General features: G+C 34.3%; 5 non-coding genes across 5 annotated transcripts; all 5 read left to right on the top strand.

Moving 5' to 3' along the window:
• Positions 1 to 44: 44 nt before the first annotated feature.
• On the top strand, positions 45 to 4018 carry LOC121467257. The gene has a single exon (XR_005977379.1). It is a non-coding gene; the product is annotated as a large subunit ribosomal RNA (ribosomal RNA).
• A 3223-nt stretch (positions 4019 to 7241) lies between these two features.
• On the top strand, positions 7242 to 9236 carry LOC121467250. The gene has a single exon (XR_005977372.1). It is a non-coding gene; the product is annotated as a small subunit ribosomal RNA (ribosomal RNA).
• A 738-nt stretch (positions 9237 to 9974) lies between these two features.
• LOC121467261 lies at positions 9975 to 10153 on the top strand. Its single transcript, XR_005977381.1, has one exon. It is a non-coding gene; the product is annotated as a 5.8S ribosomal RNA (ribosomal RNA).
• Positions 10154 to 10508: 355 nt separating this feature from the next.
• On the top strand, positions 10509 to 14482 carry LOC121467255. The gene has a single exon (XR_005977377.1). It is a non-coding gene; the product is annotated as a large subunit ribosomal RNA (ribosomal RNA).
• Positions 14483 to 17706: 3224 nt separating this feature from the next.
• On the top strand, positions 17707 to 19701 carry LOC121467249. The gene has a single exon (XR_005977371.1). It is a non-coding gene; the product is annotated as a small subunit ribosomal RNA (ribosomal RNA).
• The last annotated feature ends 431 nt before the right edge of the window (positions 19702 to 20132 follow it).

Genomic DNA, 20132 nt, shown 5'->3' with positions numbered 1-20132 from the left:
TTTTCTCATTATATTTAAAGAATTAATTAATAAAAAGTTATATACAACCTCAACTCATATGGGACTACCCCCTGAATTTAAGCATATTAATTAGGGGAGGAAAAGAAACTAACAAGGATTTTCTTAGTAGCGGCGAGCGAAAAGAAATCAGTTCAGCACTAAGTCACTTTGTCTATATGGCAAATGTGAGATGCAGTGTATGGAGCGTCAATATTCTAGTATGAGAAATTAACGATTTAAGTCCTTCTTAAATGAGGCCATTTACCCATAGAGGGTGCCAGGCCCGTATAACGTTAATGATTACTAGATGATGTTTCCAAAGAGTCGTGTTGCTTGATAGTGCAGCACTAAGTGGGTGGTAAACTCCATCTAAAACTAAATATAACCATGAGACCGATAGTAAACAAGTACCGTGAGGGAAAGTTGAAAAGAACTCTGAATAGAGAGTTAAACAGTACGTGAAACTGCTTAGAGGTTAAGCCCGATGAACCTGAATATCCATTATGGAAAATTCATCATTAAAATTGTAATATTTAAACAATATTATGATAATAGTGTGCATTTTTTCCATATAAGGACATTGTAATCTATTAACATACAAAATTTATCATAAAATATGGCTTATAGTTTAATCCAATTAAAATGCTTGCGTTTTAACACAGATTAAATGTCATTAATTTGATAAAGTGTTGATAGATTTATATGAATACAGTGCGTTAATTTTTCGGAATTATATAATGGCATAATTATCATTGATTTTTGTGTTTATTATAAGCACTTGTATGATTAACAATGCGAAAGATTCAGGATACCTTCGGGACCCGTCTTGAAACACGGACCAAGGAGTCTAACATATGTGCAAGTTATTGGGATATAAACCTAATAGCGTAATTAACTTGACTAATAATGGGATTAGTTTTTTAACTATTTATAGCTAATTAACACAATCCCGGGGCGTTCTATATAGTTATGTATAATGATATTTATATTATTTATGCCTCTAACTGGAACGTACCTTGAGCATATATGCTGTGACCCGAAAGATGGTGAACTATACTTGATCAGGTTGAAGTCAGGGGAAACCCTGATGGAAGACCGAAACAGTTCTGACGTGCAAATCGATTGTCAGAATTGAGTATAGGGGCGAAAGACCAATCGAACCATCTAGTAGCTGGTTCCTTCCGAAGTTTCCCTCAGGATAGCTGGTGCATTTTAATGTTATATAAAATAATCTTATCTGGTAAAGCGAATGATTAGAGGCCTTAGGGTCGAAACGATCTTAACCTATTCTCAAACTTTAAATGGGTAAGAACCTTAACTTTCTTGATATGAAGTTTAAGGTTATGATATAATGTGCCCAGTGGGCCACTTTTGGTAAGCAGAACTGGCGCTGTGGGATGAACCAAACGTAATGTTACGGTGCCCAAATTAACAACTCATGCAGATACCATGAAAGGCGTTGGTTGCTTAAAACAGCAGGACGGTGATCATGGAAGTCGAAATCCGCTAAGGAGTGTGTAACAACTCACCTGCCGAAGCAACTAGCCCTTAAAATGGATGGCGCTTAAGTTGTATACCTATACATTACCGCTAAAGTAGATGATTTATATTACTTGTAATATAAATTTTGAAACTTTAGTGAGTAGGAAGGTACAATGGTATGCGTAGAAGTGTTTGGCGTAAGCCTGCATGGAGCTGCCATTGGTACAGATCTTGGTGGTAGTAGCAAATAATCGAATGAGACCTTGGAGGACTGAAGTGGAGAAGGGTTTCGTGTGAACAGTGGTTGATCACGAGTTAGTCGGTCCTAAGTTCAAGGCGAAAGCCGAAAATTTTCAAGTAAAACAAAAAGCAAACTATTAAGAAACACAAATAATAATAAAAGGCAAAAATAATATACTTGAATAATTTTGAACGAAAGGGAATACGGTTCCAATTCCGTAACCTGTTGAGTATCCGTTTGTTATTAAATATGGGCCTCGTGCTCATCCTGGCAACAGGAACGACCATAAAGAAGCCGTCGAGAGATATCGGAAGAGTTTTCTTTTCTGTTTTATAGCCGTACTACCATGGAAGTCTTTCGCAGAGAGATATGGTAGATGGGCTAGAAGAGCATGACATATACTGTTGTGTCGATATTTTCTCCTCGGACCTTGAAAATTTATGGTGGGGACACGCAAACTTCTCAACAGGCCGTACCAATATCCGCAGCTGGTCTCCAAGGTGAAGAGTCTCTAGTCGATAGAATAATGTAGGTAAGGGAAGTCGGCAAATTAGATCCGTAACTTCGGGATAAGGATTGGCTCTGAAGATTGAGATAGTCGGGCTTGATTGGGAAACAATAACATGGTTTATGTGCTCGTTCTGGGTAAATAGAGTTTCTTTCATTTATGGAAGTTACTTGTTCCCCGGATAGTTTAGTTACGTAGCCAATTGTGGAACTTTCTTGCTAAAATTTTTAAGAATACTAATTGGGTCAAACCAATTAGTTCTTATTAATTATAACGATTATCAATTAACAATCAATTCAGAACTGGCACGGACTTGGGGAATCCGACTGTCTAATTAAAACAAAGCATTGTGATGGCCCTAGCGGGTGTTGACACAATGTGATTTCTGCCCAGTGCTCTGAATGTCAAAGTGAAGAAATTCAAGTAAGCGCGGGTCAACGGCGGGAGTAACTATGACTCTCTTAAGGTAGCCAAATGCCTCGTCATCTAATTAGTGACGCGCATGAATGGATTAACGAGATTCCTACTGTCCCTATCTACTATCTAGCGAAACCACAGCCAAGGGAACGGGCTTGGAATAATTAGCGGGGAAAGAAGACCCTTTTGAGCTTGACTCTAATCTGGCAGTGTAAGGAGACATAAGAGGTGTAGAATAAGTGGGAGATATTAGACCTCGGTTTGGTATCGCCAATGAAATACCACTACTCTTATTGTTTCCTTACTTACTTGATTAAATGGAACGTGTATCATTTCCTAGCCATTATACGGATATATTTATTATATCTTATGGTATTGGGTTTTGATGCAAGCTTCTTGATCAAAGTATCACGAGTTTGTTATATAATCGCAAACAAATTCTTTAATAAAAGGAGTGCATTTATGTATTTTTGATTTGAAAATTTGGTATAACTCCAATTACTCAGGTATGATCCAATTCAAGGACATTGCCAGGTAGGGAGTTTGACTGGGGCGGTACATCTCTCAAATAATAACGGAGGTGTCCCAAGGCCAGCTCAGTGCGGACAGAAACCACACATAGAGCAAAAGGGCAAATGCTGACTTGATCTCGGTGTTCAGTACACACAGGGACAGCAAAAGCTCGGCCTATCGATCCTTTTGGTTTAAAGAGTTTTTAACAAGAGGTGTCAGAAAAGTTACCATAGGGATAACTGGCTTGTGGCGGCCAAGCGTTCATAGCGACGTCGCTTTTTGATCCTTCGATGTCGGCTCTTCCTATCATTGTGAAGCAAAATTCACCAAGCGTTGGATTGTTCACCCATGCAAGGGAACGTGAGCTGGGTTTAGACCGTCGTGAGACAGGTTAGTTTTACCCTACTAATGACAAAACGTTGTTGCGACAGCATTCCTGCGTAGTACGAGAGGAACCGCAGGTACGGACCAATGGCACAATACTTGTTCGAGCGAACAGTGGTATGACGCTACGTCCGTTGGATTATGCCTGAACGCCTCTAAGGTCGTATCCGTGCTGGACTGCAATGATAAATAAGGGGCAATTTGCATTGTATGGCTTTCTAAACCATTTAAAGTTTATAATTTATTTTATGAACGACAATGGATGTGATGCCAATGTAATTTGTAACATAGTAAATTGGGAGGATCTTCGATCACCTGATGCCGCGCTAGTTACATATAAAAACATTATTTAATACAATGACAAAGCCTAGAATCAATTGTAAACGACTTTTGTAACAGGCAAGGTGTTGTAAGTGGTTGAGCAGCTGCCATACTGCGATCCACTGAAGCTTATCCTTTGCTTGATGATTCGATAATAAATATATATATATATAATATATAACATAATCAATTTAAATTATCATCATATATGTTTGATAGTTTTTGTTGTTATATATTATTTATATATTTTATTAGGAGGAGGAGGTTAAATATGATATGGATTAGATATAACCTAATTAAACAGGTAGCCAAATGCATCGTCATCTTAATAGTGACGCGAATGTGTGATATTATATATCTTAAGAGTATAAGTCACATACAGTAGCCTAATGTTCTATCGTCATCTATTTAGTGACGCAGATATAAATTGTCAAAATATAATAAGTCTTGCTTGATAGCAAAACTTATGTCTCTTATTAAAGGCAAATGAAATGATATCTATGCATATTAAAGAAGAAAGAATTATAAAGCCATATAAATAAACATATTTTAATATGAAAAATATGAATCTAAAAACTACACAAGTCTTTTTTGGTAGCCAAATGAATCGTCATCTACTTAGTGACGCATATAATAAAATGTCAAATTAAAAGAGTCTTACTACAAGTCTTTTTTGGTAGCCAAATGAATCGTCATTTACTTAGTGACGCATATAATAAAATGTCAAATTAAAAGAGTCTTACTACAAGTCCCTTTATTAAAGGCGGCAAATTAAACGGTATATATATTTATTTTAAATATATATATACAATTTGAAAAAAAACTAAAACGAAAAATTGCATACATATTAAAAAGACTTTTAATATGAAAAATACGAGCCTAAAAACTACAAGTCACTTATGGTAGCCAAATGCATCGTCATCTTAATAGTGACGCGAATGTGAAAACAAATGCCGAGTGCTGAAGTTCCAGGTAAGAGCTTAGATATTATATATCTTAGGACTATAAGTCACATACAGTAGCCAAATGAATCGTCATCTATTTAGTGACGCAGATATAAATTGTCAAAATATAATAAGTCTTGCTTGATAGCAAAACTAATGTCTCTTATTAAAGGCAAATGAAATGATATCTATGCATATTAAATAAGAAGAAAGAATTATTAATACAAGTCATTTTTGGTAGCCAAATGAATCGTCATCTTACTTAGTGACGCATATAAACAAATCTCAAATTAAAAGAGTCTTATTTATATTATAAATATATACAAATATACAAAAAAAAATGTTCCATATGAAAAATTTGAGTCTAAAAACTACAAGTCCCTTATGGTTGCCAAATGGAATCGTCATCTACTTAGTGACGCTGATAAAAAATTGTCAAAGTAACAAGATTTACTAAAAGTTTCGAATTAATAAATGAAATGAATATGAAATGAAATGAAATGAAATGGAATGGAATGGAATGAAATGAAATGAAATGAAATTTAATATATTTAATATTAAAAAAATATATCTATATTCATTTGGGTAAATTGAGAATATCCATACAATGGATTGCTTATAGTAAAGCAACAAAATATATGGGTATTTCTCAGAACATATAATATTAATATGATTTTGTGAATTCCTATAATAAATAACATTCATATATATGAAAATGTTATCATATATCAATATTATTGATATATTATATATGGAATGTATGGAAAATATAAAATATTCCTTCAATTTCCTCAAGCATATGGAGGAAATTCATATGAAGGCAGACTTTTAGTACTGTAAACACGCAGTTTAAAGACGGCGTGTCCAAAAACATATATAGGGTAGTGCCTGTTGGCTGGCAACCAAATATATGGGTATTTCTCAGAACATATAAAATTAATATTATATTGTGAATACCTATAATAAATAACATTCATATATATGAAAATGTTGTAATATATCAATATTATTGATATATTATATATGAAATGTATGGAAAATATAAAATATTCCTTCAATTTCCTCAAGTATATGGAGGAAATTCATATGAAGGGAGACTTTTAGTACTGTAAACATGCAGTTTAAAGACGGCGTGTCCAAAAACATATATAGGGTAGTGCCTGTTGGCTGGCAACCAAATATATGGGTATTTCTCAGAACATATAAAATTAATATTATATTGTGAATACCTATAATAAATAACATTCATATATATGAAAATGTTGTAATATATCAATATTATTGATATATTATATATGAAATGTATGGAAAATATAAAATATTCCTTCAATTTCCTCAAGTATATGGAGGAAATTCATATGAAGGAGACTTTTAGTACTGTAAACATGCAGTTTAAAGACGGCGTGTCCAAAAACATATATAGGGTAGTGCCTGTTGGCTGGCAACCAAATATATGGGTATTTCTCAGAACATATATAATTAATATTATATTGTGAATACCTATAATAAATAACATTCATATATATGAAAATGTTGTAATAAATCAATATTATTGATATAATATATATGAAATGTATGGAAAATGTGAAACATATCGATATTGATCAATATTAGTTGAGATATCCCATATGTTGGGTGGCAAATAGAATTGAAAATACCCGATTTCAAGACAACGTGTCGAAAAACACATATAGGATGGTCAGTGGTTGTCCATCTATAGTTGAACAAAATTTATGATATCCATATAATTTTGTCAATTTAATAGCAAAATTAAATATTTTCCGTATGTTTTGTATCTTGATTCTTGCGAATACGAGACTTGGCTTGATACGGTTAATATTAAGTGTCATCACTTTTTAGATAATAATGTTGAAAACGAAAGCCAAGGTTGTATATATTATTATATGGCAACAATTGTTTTCCGACCTTTATCGTTAATCTAATTCAGGCTAATGTTATTATTAGTGCTGTTGTTATATATATTATATATATATTATAAATGTTTCATATGCGCTCGGTTTTATGTGATATATTACCAGAGAGTTATATGGAAATGATAGATTTTAAATTTATCATAAAAATACAAATGATTTAACTCAATATTTATATTGGTTAATCAAAAATAATTGGTACATGTGTGAAATATATATGTATGGCGAAATAAAATGATATTTTAAAATGAAATATGTAAATATGAATTATATTATAGAATTATATATGAAAAAATTCTAGTTACTGTGGGCAAACGTGGCGTGTAACAAATATAAAGAATTTTAAAACGATTATGAAGCTAAACAAAGATAGCCATATTCGTATCAAGATTATTTTCCTCCCTCCTAAATGCAATTTAAAGAAAAATACTCTATAATAAATTTTGTATTACTAATTTCTATTTTAAAAAAATATGAAAGTAATATGAATTAAAAACATTATTCTGGTTGATCCTGCCAGTAGTTATATGCTTGTCTCAAAGATTAAGCCATGCATGTCTAAGTACACACGAATTAAAAGTGAAACCGCAAAAGGCTCATTATATCAGTTATGGTTCCTTAGATCGTTAACAGTTACTTGGATAACTGTGGTAATTCTAGAGCTAATACATGCAATTAAAACATGAACCTTATGGGACATGTGCTTTTATTAGGCTAAAACCAAGCGATCGCAAGATCGTTATACTGGTTGAACTCTAGATAACATGCAGATCGTATGGTCTTGTACCGACGACAGATCTTTCAAATGTCTGCCCTATCAACTTTTGATGGTAGTATCTAGGACTACCATGGTTGCAACGGGTAACGGGGAATCAGGGTTCGATTCCGGAGAGGGAGCCTGAGAAACGGCTACCACATCTAAGGAAGGCAGCAGGCGCGTAAATTACCCACTCCCAGCTCGGGGAGGTAGTGACGAAAAATAACAATACAGGACTCATATCCGAGGCCCTGTAATTGGAATGAGTACACTTTAAATCCTTTAACAAGGACCAATTGGAGGGCAAGTCTGGTGCCAGCAGCCGCGGTAATTCCAGCTCCAATAGCGTATATTAAAGTTGTTGCGGTTAAAACGTTCGTAGTTGAACTTGTGCTTCATACGGGTAGTACAACTTACAATTGTGGTTAGTACTATACCTTTATGTATGTAAGCGTATTACCGGTGGAGTTCTTATATATGTTTAAATACTTGTATTTTTTCATATGTTCCTCCTATTTAAAAACCTGCATTAGTGCTCTTAAACGAGTGTTATTGTGGGCCGGTACAATTACTTTGAACAAATTAGAGTGCTTAAAGCAGGCTTCAAATGCCTGAATATTCTGTGCATGGGATAATGAAATAAGACCTCTGTTCTGCTTTCATTGGTTTTCAGATCAAGAGGTAATGATTAATAGAAGCAGTTTGGGGGCATTAGTATTACGACGCGAGAGGTGAAATTCTTGGACCGTCGTAAGACTAACTTAAGCGAAAGCATTTGCCAAAGATGTTTTCATTAATCAAGAACGAAAGTTAGAGGTTCGAAGGCGATCAGATACCGCCCTAGTTCTAACCATAAACGATGCCAGCTAGCAATTGGGTGTAGCTACTTTTATGGCTCTCTCAGTCGCTTCCCGGGAAACCAAAGCTTTTGGGCTCCGGGGGAAGTATGGTTGCAAAGCTGAAACTTAAAGGAATTGACGGAAGGGCACCACCAGGAGTGGAGCCTGCGGCTTAATTTGACTCAACACGGGAAAACTTACCAGGTCCGAACATAAGTGTGTAAGACAGATTGATAGCTCTTTCTCGAATCTATGGGTGGTGGTGCATGGCCGTTCTTAGTTCGTGGAGTGATTTGTCTGGTTAATTCCGATAACGAACGAGACTCAAATATATTAAATAGATATCTTCAGGATTATGGTGTTGAAGCTTATATAGCCTTCATTCATGGTGGCAGTAAAATGTTTATTGTGTTTGAATGTGTTTATATAAGTGGAGCCGTACCTGTTGGTTTGTCCCATTATAAGGACACTAGCTTCTTAAATGGACAAATTGCGTCTAGCAATAATGAGATTGAGCAATAACAGGTCTGTGATGCCCTTAGATGTCCTGGGCTGCACGCGCGCTACAATGAAAGTATCAACGTGTATTTCCTAGACCGAGAGGTCCGGGTAAACCGCTGAACCACTTTCATGCTTGGGATTGTGAACTGAAACTGTTCACATGAACTTGGAATTCCCAGTAAGTGTGAGTCATTAACTCGCATTGATTACGTCCCTGCCCTTTGTACACACCGCCCGTCGCTACTACCGATTGAATTATTTAGTGAGGTCTCCGGACGTGATCACTGTGACGCCTTGCGTGTTACGGTTGTTTCGCAAAAGTTGACCGAACTTGATTATTTAGAGGAAGTAAAAGTCGTAACAAGGTTTCCGTAGGTGAACCTGCGGAAGGATCATTATTGTATAATATCTTTACCGTTAACACAAAATTTTGTATTATTTAATAATACAAAAAAAAATAAATTTGCCAAAAAATATATTATATTATATAATCTATATATATATATATATATAAATATGTCAAAAAATATATCAAAAATATCTTATCTAATTTAAAGCGTTTTAATGAAAGAAAAAGTATAGTCCTATGGACTTAAATAGCTCGAGCAAATGGTGTCCAATGCCGAGTAATTATTATGAGATATCAATTACGAGTCGTGGGCGGAGGCTCTGATGTCCATAAAATAAAAATCGACCTGGCCAATCGATTAGAGATACAGATAGATAGAAGATATATATACGATATGTTAAATATATAATATATAATAGAATATAATATAATTACTTTGTGTGTATATGGACCATAATATACACGCGTTGCGCATATGTATTGTTCATCTAAGTTATGGGCATACATTGGTTAATGCAACAACCTAAAATATATAATGTTGTACCCGGTTAATAATCAGGTTAATGTTTTATATAAAATGCAATATATATCAAACTTAAATAGAAATAAAATGAAAAATGAAAATTGGTATTATATTGTTTATATGAAACTAAGACATTTCGCAACATTTATTTTAGGTATAAAAATACATTTATTGAAGGAATTGATATATGCCAGTAAAATGGTGTATTTTTAATTTCTTTCAATAAAAACACAATTGACGAAATTAAAAAAACAAATATTATAAAACTCTAAGCGGTGGATCACTCGGCTCATGGGTCGATGAAGAACGCAGCAAACTGTGCGTCATCGTGTGAACTGCAGGACACATGAACATCGACATTTTGAACGCATATCGCAGTCCATGCTGTTATGTACTTTAATTAATTTTATAGTGCTGCTTGGACTACATATGGTTGAGGGTTGTAAGACTATGCTAATTAAGTTGTTTATAAAATTTTTAAATAAAATTTATAAGCACATGGTATATTATTGGATAATTATTTATTATTCATAATATTAAAAAATATATGAAAAACATTAACTCACAATGGATGTGATAAACGAAGAAAAATATTTTCGTTTTCAATCAAATGATACTGAGAAATGTCTAGCATAAAAAATGTTGAAATATTTTTCATCTAGAATTGTCTCTTATTAATGATTAGAAATTCGAAAGCTATTGGAAATGTTATTGCTCTTCGTTGGTTCTTTATAATTATCGAATTTATAAAATGTTTTCTCATTATATTTAAAGAATTAATTAATAAAAAGTTATATACAACCTCAACTCATATGGGACTACCCCCTGAATTTAAGCATATTAATTAGGGGAGGAAAAGAAACTAACAAGGATTTTCTTAGTAGCGGCGAGCGAAAAGAAATCAGTTCAGCACTAAGTCACTTTGTCTATATGGCAAATGTGAGATGCAGTGTATGGAGCGTCAATATTCTAGTATGAGAAATTAACGATTTAAGTCCTTCTTAAATGAGGCCATTTACCCATAGAGGGTGCCAGGCCCGTATAACGTTAATGATTACTAGATGATGTTTCCAAAGAGTCGTGTTGCTTGATAGTGCAGCACTAAGTGGGTGGTAAACTCCATCTAAAACTAAATATAACCATGAGACCGATAGTAAACAAGTACCGTGAGGGAAAGTTGAAAAGAACTCTGAATAGAGAGTTAAACAGTACGTGAAACTGCTTAGAGGTTAAGCCCGATGAACCTGAATATCCATTATGGAAAATTCATCATTAAAATTGTAATATTTAAACAATATTATGATAATAGTGTGCATTTTTTCCATATAAGGACATTGTAATCTATTAACATACAAAATTTATCATAAAATATGGCTTATAGTTTAATCCAATTAAAATGCTTGCGTTTTAACACAGATTAAATGTCATTAATTTGATAAAGTGTTGATAGATTTATATGAATACAGTGCGTTAATTTTTCGGAATTATATAATGGCATAATTATCATTGATTTTTGTGTTTATTATAAGCACTTGTATGATTAACAATGCGAAAGATTCAGGATACCTTCGGGACCCGTCTTGAAACACGGACCAAGGAGTCTAACATATGTGCAAGTTATTGGGATATAAACCTAATAGCGTAATTAACTTGACTAATAATGGGATTAGTTTTTTAACTATTTATAGCTAATTAACACAATCCCGGGGCGTTCTATATAGTTATGTATAATGATATTTATATTATTTATGCCTCTAACTGGAACGTACCTTGAGCATATATGCTGTGACCCGAAAGATGGTGAACTATACTTGATCAGGTTGAAGTCAGGGGAAACCCTGATGGAAGACCGAAACAGTTCTGACGTGCAAATCGATTGTCAGAATTGAGTATAGGGGCGAAAGACCAATCGAACCATCTAGTAGCTGGTTCCTTCCGAAGTTTCCCTCAGGATAGCTGGTGCATTTTAATGTTATATAAAATAATCTTATCTGGTAAAGCGAATGATTAGAGGCCTTAGGGTCGAAACGATCTTAACCTATTCTCAAACTTTAAATGGGTAAGAACCTTAACTTTCTTGATATGAAGTTTAAGGTTATGATATAATGTGCCCAGTGGGCCACTTTTGGTAAGCAGAACTGGCGCTGTGGGATGAACCAAACGTAATGTTACGGTGCCCAAATTAACAACTCATGCAGATACCATGAAAGGCGTTGGTTGCTTAAAACAGCAGGACGGTGATCATGGAAGTCGAAATCCGCTAAGGAGTGTGTAACAACTCACCTGCCGAAGCAACTAGCCCTTAAAATGGATGGCGCTTAAGTTGTATACCTATACATTACCGCTAAAGTAGATGATTTATATTACTTGTAATATAAATTTTGAAACTTTAGTGAGTAGGAAGGTACAATGGTATGCGTAGAAGTGTTTGGCGTAAGCCTGCATGGAGCTGCCATTGGTACAGATCTTGGTGGTAGTAGCAAATAATCGAATGAGACCTTGGAGGACTGAAGTGGAGAAGGGTTTCGTGTGAACAGTGGTTGATCACGAGTTAGTCGGTCCTAAGTTCAAGGCGAAAGCCGAAAATTTTCAAGTAAAACAAAAAGCAAACTATTAAGAAACACAAATAATAATAAAAGGCAAAAATAATATACTTGAATAATTTTGAACGAAAGGGAATACGGTTCCAATTCCGTAACCTGTTGAGTATCCGTTTGTTATTAAATATGGGCCTCGTGCTCATCCTGGCAACAGGAACGACCATAAAGAAGCCGTCGAGAGATATCGGAAGAGTTTTCTTTTCTGTTTTATAGCCGTACTACCATGGAAGTCTTTCGCAGAGAGATATGGTAGATGGGCTAGAAGAGCATGACATATACTGTTGTGTCGATATTTTCTCCTCGGACCTTGAAAATTTATGGTGGGGACACGCAAACTTCTCAACAGGCCGTACCAATATCCGCAGCTGGTCTCCAAGGTGAAGAGTCTCTAGTCGATAGAATAATGTAGGTAAGGGAAGTCGGCAAATTAGATCCGTAACTTCGGGATAAGGATTGGCTCTGAAGATTGAGATAGTCGGGCTTGATTGGGAAACAATAACATGGTTTATGTGCTCGTTCTGGGTAAATAGAGTTTCTTTCATTTATGGAAGTTACTTGTTCCCCGGATAGTTTAGTTACGTAGCCAATTGTGGAACTTTCTTGCTAAAATTTTTAAGAATACTAATTGGGTCAAACCAATTAGTTCTTATTAATTATAACGATTATCAATTAACAATCAATTCAGAACTGGCACGGACTTGGGGAATCCGACTGTCTAATTAAAACAAAGCATTGTGATGGCCCTAGCGGGTGTTGACACAATGTGATTTCTGCCCAGTGCTCTGAATGTCAAAGTGAAGAAATTCAAGTAAGCGCGGGTCAACGGCGGGAGTAACTATGACTCTCTTAAGGTAGCCAAATGCCTCGTCATCTAATTAGTGACGCGCATGAATGGATTAACGAGATTCCTACTGTCCCTATCTACTATCTAGCGAAACCACAGCCAAGGGAACGGGCTTGGAATAATTAGCGGGGAAAGAAGACCCTTTTGAGCTTGACTCTAATCTGGCAGTGTAAGGAGACATAAGAGGTGTAGAATAAGTGGGAGATATTAGACCTCGGTTTGGTATCGCCAATGAAATACCACTACTCTTATTGTTTCCTTACTTACTTGATTAAATGGAACGTGTATCATTTCCTAGCCATTATACGGATATATTTATTATATCTTATGGTATTGGGTTTTGATGCAAGCTTCTTGATCAAAGTATCACGAGTTTGTTATATAATCGCAAACAAATTCTTTAATAAAAGGAGTGCATTTATGTATTTTTGATTTGAAAATTTGGTATAACTCCAATTACTCAGGTATGATCCAATTCAAGGACATTGCCAGGTAGGGAGTTTGACTGGGGCGGTACATCTCTCAAATAATAACGGAGGTGTCCCAAGGCCAGCTCAGTGCGGACAGAAACCACACATAGAGCAAAAGGGCAAATGCTGACTTGATCTCGGTGTTCAGTACACACAGGGACAGCAAAAGCTCGGCCTATCGATCCTTTTGGTTTAAAGAGTTTTTAACAAGAGGTGTCAGAAAAGTTACCATAGGGATAACTGGCTTGTGGCGGCCAAGCGTTCATAGCGACGTCGCTTTTTGATCCTTCGATGTCGGCTCTTCCTATCATTGTGAAGCAAAATTCACCAAGCGTTGGATTGTTCACCCATGCAAGGGAACGTGAGCTGGGTTTAGACCGTCGTGAGACAGGTTAGTTTTACCCTACTAATGACAAAACGTTGTTGCGACAGCATTCCTGCGTAGTACGAGAGGAACCGCAGGTACGGACCAATGGCACAATACTTGTTCGAGCGAACAGTGGTATGACGCTACGTCCGTTGGATTATGCCTGAACGCCTCTAAGGTCGTATCCGTGCTGGACTGCAATGATAAATAAGGGGCAATTTGCATTGTATGGCTTTCTAAACCATTTAAAGTTTATAATTTATTTTATGAACGACAATGGATGTGATGCCAATGTAATTTGTAACATAGTAAATTGGGAGGATCTTCGATCACCTGATGCCGCGCTAGTTACATATAAAAACATTATTTAATACAATGACAAAGCCTAGAATCAATTGTAAACGACTTTTGTAACAGGCAAGGTGTTGTAAGTGGTTGAGCAGCTGCCATACTGCGATCCACTGAAGCTTATCCTTTGCTTGATGATTCGATAATAAATATATATATATATAATATATAACATAATCAATTTAAATTATCATCATATATGTTTGATAGTTTTTGTTGTTATATATTATTTATATATTTTATTAGGAGGAGGAGGTTAAATATGATATGGATTAGATATAACCTAATTAAACAGGTAGCCAAATGCATCGTCATCTTAATAGTGACGCGAATGTGTGATATTATATATCTTAAGAGTATAAGTCACATACAGTAGCCTAATGTTCTATCGTCATCTATTTAGTGACGCAGATATAAATTGTCAAAATATAATAAGTCTTGCTTGATAGCAAAACTTATGTCTCTTATTAAAGGCAAATGAAATGATATCTATGCATATTAAAGAAGAAAGAATTATAAAGCCATATAAATAAACATATTTTAATATGAAAAATATGAATCTAAAAACTACACAAGTCTTTTTTGGTAGCCAAATGAATCGTCATCTACTTAGTGACGCATATAATAAAATGTCAAATTAAAAGAGTCTTACTACAAGTCTTTTTTGGTAGCCAAATGAATCGTCATTTACTTAGTGACGCATATAATAAAATGTCAAATTAAAAGAGTCTTACTACAAGTCCCTTTATTAAAGGCGGCAAATTAAACGGTATATATATTTATTTTAAATATATATATACAATTTGAAAAAAAACTAAAACGAAAAATTGCATACATATTAAAAAGACTTTTAATATGAAAAATACGAGCCTAAAAACTACAAGTCACTTATGGTAGCCAAATGCATCGTCATCTTAATAGTGACGCGAATGTGAAAACAAATGCCGAGTGCTGAAGTTCCAGGTAAGAGCTTAGATATTATATATCTTAGGACTATAAGTCACATACAGTAGCCAAATGAATCGTCATCTATTTAGTGACGCAGATATAAATTGTCAAAATATAATAAGTCTTGCTTGATAGCAAAACTAATGTCTCTTATTAAAGGCAAATGAAATGATATCTATGCATATTAAATAAGAAGAAAGAATTATTAATACAAGTCATTTTTGGTAGCCAAATGAATCGTCATCTTACTTAGTGACGCATATAAACAAATCTCAAATTAAAAGAGTCTTATTTATATTATAAATATATACAAATATACAAAAAAAAATGTTCCATATGAAAAATTTGAGTCTAAAAACTACAAGTCCCTTATGGTTGCCAAATGGAATCGTCATCTACTTAGTGACGCTGATAAAAAATTGTCAAAGTAACAAGATTTACTAAAAGTTTCGAATTAATAAATGAAATGAATATGAAATGAAATGAAATGAAATGGAATGGAATGGAATGAAATGAAATGAAATGAAATTTAATATATTTAATATTAAAAAAATATATCTATATTCATTTGGGTAAATTGAGAATATCCATACAATGGATTGCTTATAGTAAAGCAACAAAATATATGGGTATTTCTCAGAACATATAATATTAATATGATTTTGTGAATTCCTATAATAAATAACATTCATATATATGAAAATGTTATCATATATCAATATTATTGATATATTATATATGGAATGTATGGAAAATATAAAATATTCCTTCAATTTCCTCAAGCATATGGAGGAAATTCATATGAAGGCAGACTTTTAGTACTGTAAACACGCAGTTTAAAGACGGCGTGTCCAAAAACATATATAGGGTAGTGCCTGTTGGCTGGCAACCAAATATATGGGTATTTCTCAGAACATATAAAATTAATATTATATTGTGAATACCTATAATAAATAACATTCATATATATGAAAATGTTGTAATATATCAATATTATTGATATATTATATATGAAATGTATGGAAAATATAAAATATTCCTTCAATTTCCTCAAGTATATGGAGGAAATTCATATGAAGGGAGACTTTTAGTACTGTAAACATGCAGTTTAAAGACGGCGTGTCCAAAAACATATATAGGGTAGTGCCTGTTGGCTGGCAACCAAATATATGGGTATTTCTCAGAACATATAAAATTAATATTATATTGTGAATACCTATAATAAATAACATTCATATATATGAAAATGTTGTAATATATCAATATTATTGATATATTATATATGAAATGTATGGAAAATATAAAATATTCCTTCAATTTCCTCAAGTATATGGAGGAAATTCATATGAAGGGAGACTTTTAGTACTGTAAACATGCAGTTTAAAGACGGCGTGTCCAAAAACATATATAGGGTAGTGCCTGTTGGCTGGCAACCAAATATATGGGTATTTCTCAGAACATATATAATTAATATTATATTGTGAATACCTATAATAAATAACATTCATATATATGAAAATGTTGTAATAAATCAATATTATTGATATAATATATATGAAATGTATGGAAAATGTGAAACATATCGATATTGATCAATATTAGTTGAGATATCCCATATGTTGGGTGGCAAATAGAATTGAAAATACCCGATTTCAAGACAACGTGTCGAAAAACACATATAGGATGGTCAGTGGTTGTCCATCTATAGTTGAACAAAATTTATGATATCCATATAATTTTGTCAATTTAATAGCAAAATTAAATATTTTCCGTATGTTTTGTATCTTGATTCTTGCGAATACGAGACTTGGCTTGATACGGTTAATATTAAGTGTCATCACTTTTTAGATAATAATGTTGAAAACGAAAGCCAAGGTTGTATATATTATTATATGGCAACAATTGTTTTCCGACCTTTATCGTTAATCTAATTCAGGCTAATGTTATTATTAGTGCTGTTGTTATATATATTATATATATATTATAAATGTTTCATATGCGCTCGGTTTTATGTGATATATTACCAGAGAGTTATATGGAAATGATAGATTTTAAATTTATCATAAAAATACAAATGATTTAACTCAATATTTATATTGGTTAATCAAAAATAATTGGTACATGTGTGAAATATATATGTATGGCGAAATAAAATGATATTTTAAAATGAAATATGTAAATATGAATTATATTATAGAATTATATATGAAAAAATTCTAGTTACTGTGGGCAAACGTGGCGTGTAACAAATATAAAGAATTTTAAAACGATTATGAAGCTAAACAAAGATAGCCATATTCGTATCAAGATTATTTTCCTCCCTCCTAAATGCAATTTAAAGAAAAATACTCTATAATAAATTTTGTATTACTAATTTCTATTTTAAAAAAATATGAAAGTAATATGAATTAAAAACATTATTCTGGTTGATCCTGCCAGTAGTTATATGCTTGTCTCAAAGATTAAGCCATGCATGTCTAAGTACACACGAATTAAAAGTGAAACCGCAAAAGGCTCATTATATCAGTTATGGTTCCTTAGATCGTTAACAGTTACTTGGATAACTGTGGTAATTCTAGAGCTAATACATGCAATTAAAACATGAACCTTATGGGACATGTGCTTTTATTAGGCTAAAACCAAGCGATCGCAAGATCGTTATACTGGTTGAACTCTAGATAACATGCAGATCGTATGGTCTTGTACCGACGACAGATCTTTCAAATGTCTGCCCTATCAACTTTTGATGGTAGTATCTAGGACTACCATGGTTGCAACGGGTAACGGGGAATCAGGGTTCGATTCCGGAGAGGGAGCCTGAGAAACGGCTACCACATCTAAGGAAGGCAGCAGGCGCGTAAATTACCCACTCCCAGCTCGGGGAGGTAGTGACGAAAAATAACAATACAGGACTCATATCCGAGGCCCTGTAATTGGAATGAGTACACTTTAAATCCTTTAACAAGGACCAATTGGAGGGCAAGTCTGGTGCCAGCAGCCGCGGTAATTCCAGCTCCAATAGCGTATATTAAAGTTGTTGCGGTTAAAACGTTCGTAGTTGAACTTGTGCTTCATACGGGTAGTACAACTTACAATTGTGGTTAGTACTATACCTTTATGTATGTAAGCGTATTACCGGTGGAGTTCTTATATATGTTTAAATACTTGTATTTTTTCATATGTTCCTCCTATTTAAAAACCTGCATTAGTGCTCTTAAACGAGTGTTATTGTGGGCCGGTACAATTACTTTGAACAAATTAGAGTGCTTAAAGCAGGCTTCAAATGCCTGAATATTCTGTGCATGGGATAATGAAATAAGACCTCTGTTCTGCTTTCATTGGTTTTCAGATCAAGAGGTAATGATTAATAGAAGCAGTTTGGGGGCATTAGTATTACGACGCGAGAGGTGAAATTCTTGGACCGTCGTAAGACTAACTTAAGCGAAAGCATTTGCCAAAGATGTTTTCATTAATCAAGAACGAAAGTTAGAGGTTCGAAGGCGATCAGATACCGCCCTAGTTCTAACCATAAACGATGCCAGCTAGCAATTGGGTGTAGCTACTTTTATGGCTCTCTCAGTCGCTTCCCGGGAAACCAAAGCTTTTGGGCTCCGGGGGAAGTATGGTTGCAAAGCTGAAACTTAAAGGAATTGACGGAAGGGCACCACCAGGAGTGGAGCCTGCGGCTTAATTTGACTCAACACGGGAAAACTTACCAGGTCCGAACATAAGTGTGTAAGACAGATTGATAGCTCTTTCTCGAATCTATGGGTGGTGGTGCATGGCCGTTCTTAGTTCGTGGAGTGATTTGTCTGGTTAATTCCGATAACGAACGAGACTCAAATATATTAAATAGATATCTTCAGGATTATGGTGTTGAAGCTTATATAGCCTTCATTCATGGTGGCAGTAAAATGTTTATTGTGTTTGAATGTGTTTATATAAGTGGAGCCGTACCTGTTGGTTTGTCCCATTATAAGGACACTAGCTTCTTAAATGGACAAATTGCGTCTAGCAATAATGAGATTGAGCAATAACAGGTCTGTGATGCCCTTAGATGTCCTGGGCTGCACGCGCGCTACAATGAAAGTATCAACGTGTATTTCCTAGACCGAGAGGTCCGGGTAAACCGCTGAACCACTTTCATGCTTGGGATTGTGAACTGAAACTGTTCACATGAACTTGGAATTCCCAGTAAGTGTGAGTCATTAACTCGCATTGATTACGTCCCTGCCCTTTGTACACACCGCCCGTCGCTACTACCGATTGAATTATTTAGTGAGGTCTCCGGACGTGATCACTGTGACGCCTTGCGTGTTACGGTTGTTTCGCAAAAGTTGACCGAACTTGATTATTTAGAGGAAGTAAAAGTCGTAACAAGGTTTCCGTAGGTGAACCTGCGGAAGGATCATTATTGTATAATATCTTTACCGTTAACACAAAATTTTGTATTATTTAATAATACAAAAAAAAATAAATTTGCCAAAAAATATATTATATTATATAATCTATATATATATATATATATAAATATGTCAAAAAATATATCAAAAATATCTTATCTAATTTAAAGCGTTTTAATGAAAGAAAAAGTATAGTCCTATGGACTTAAATAGCTCGAGCAAATGGTGTCCAATGCCGAGTAATTATTATGAGATATCAATTACGAGTCGTGGGCGGAGGCTCTGATGTCCATAAAATAAAAATCGACCTGGCCAATCGATTAGAGATACAGATAGATAGAAGATATATATACGATATGTTAAATATATAATATATAATAGAATATAATATAATTACTTTGTGTGTATATGGACCATAATATACACGCGTTGCGCATATGTA

The sequence above is a fragment of the Drosophila elegans genome, unplaced genomic scaffold, assembly GCF_018152505.1.
Source record: "Drosophila elegans isolate 14027-0461.03 unplaced genomic scaffold, ASM1815250v1 contig_275, whole genome shotgun sequence".
In the NCBI taxonomy this organism is placed as follows: Eukaryota; Metazoa; Arthropoda; class Insecta; order Diptera; family Drosophilidae; genus Drosophila; species Drosophila elegans.
Note: the sequence above shows the minus strand (reverse complement) of the source record. Positions and strands in the feature narration are given on the sequence as shown.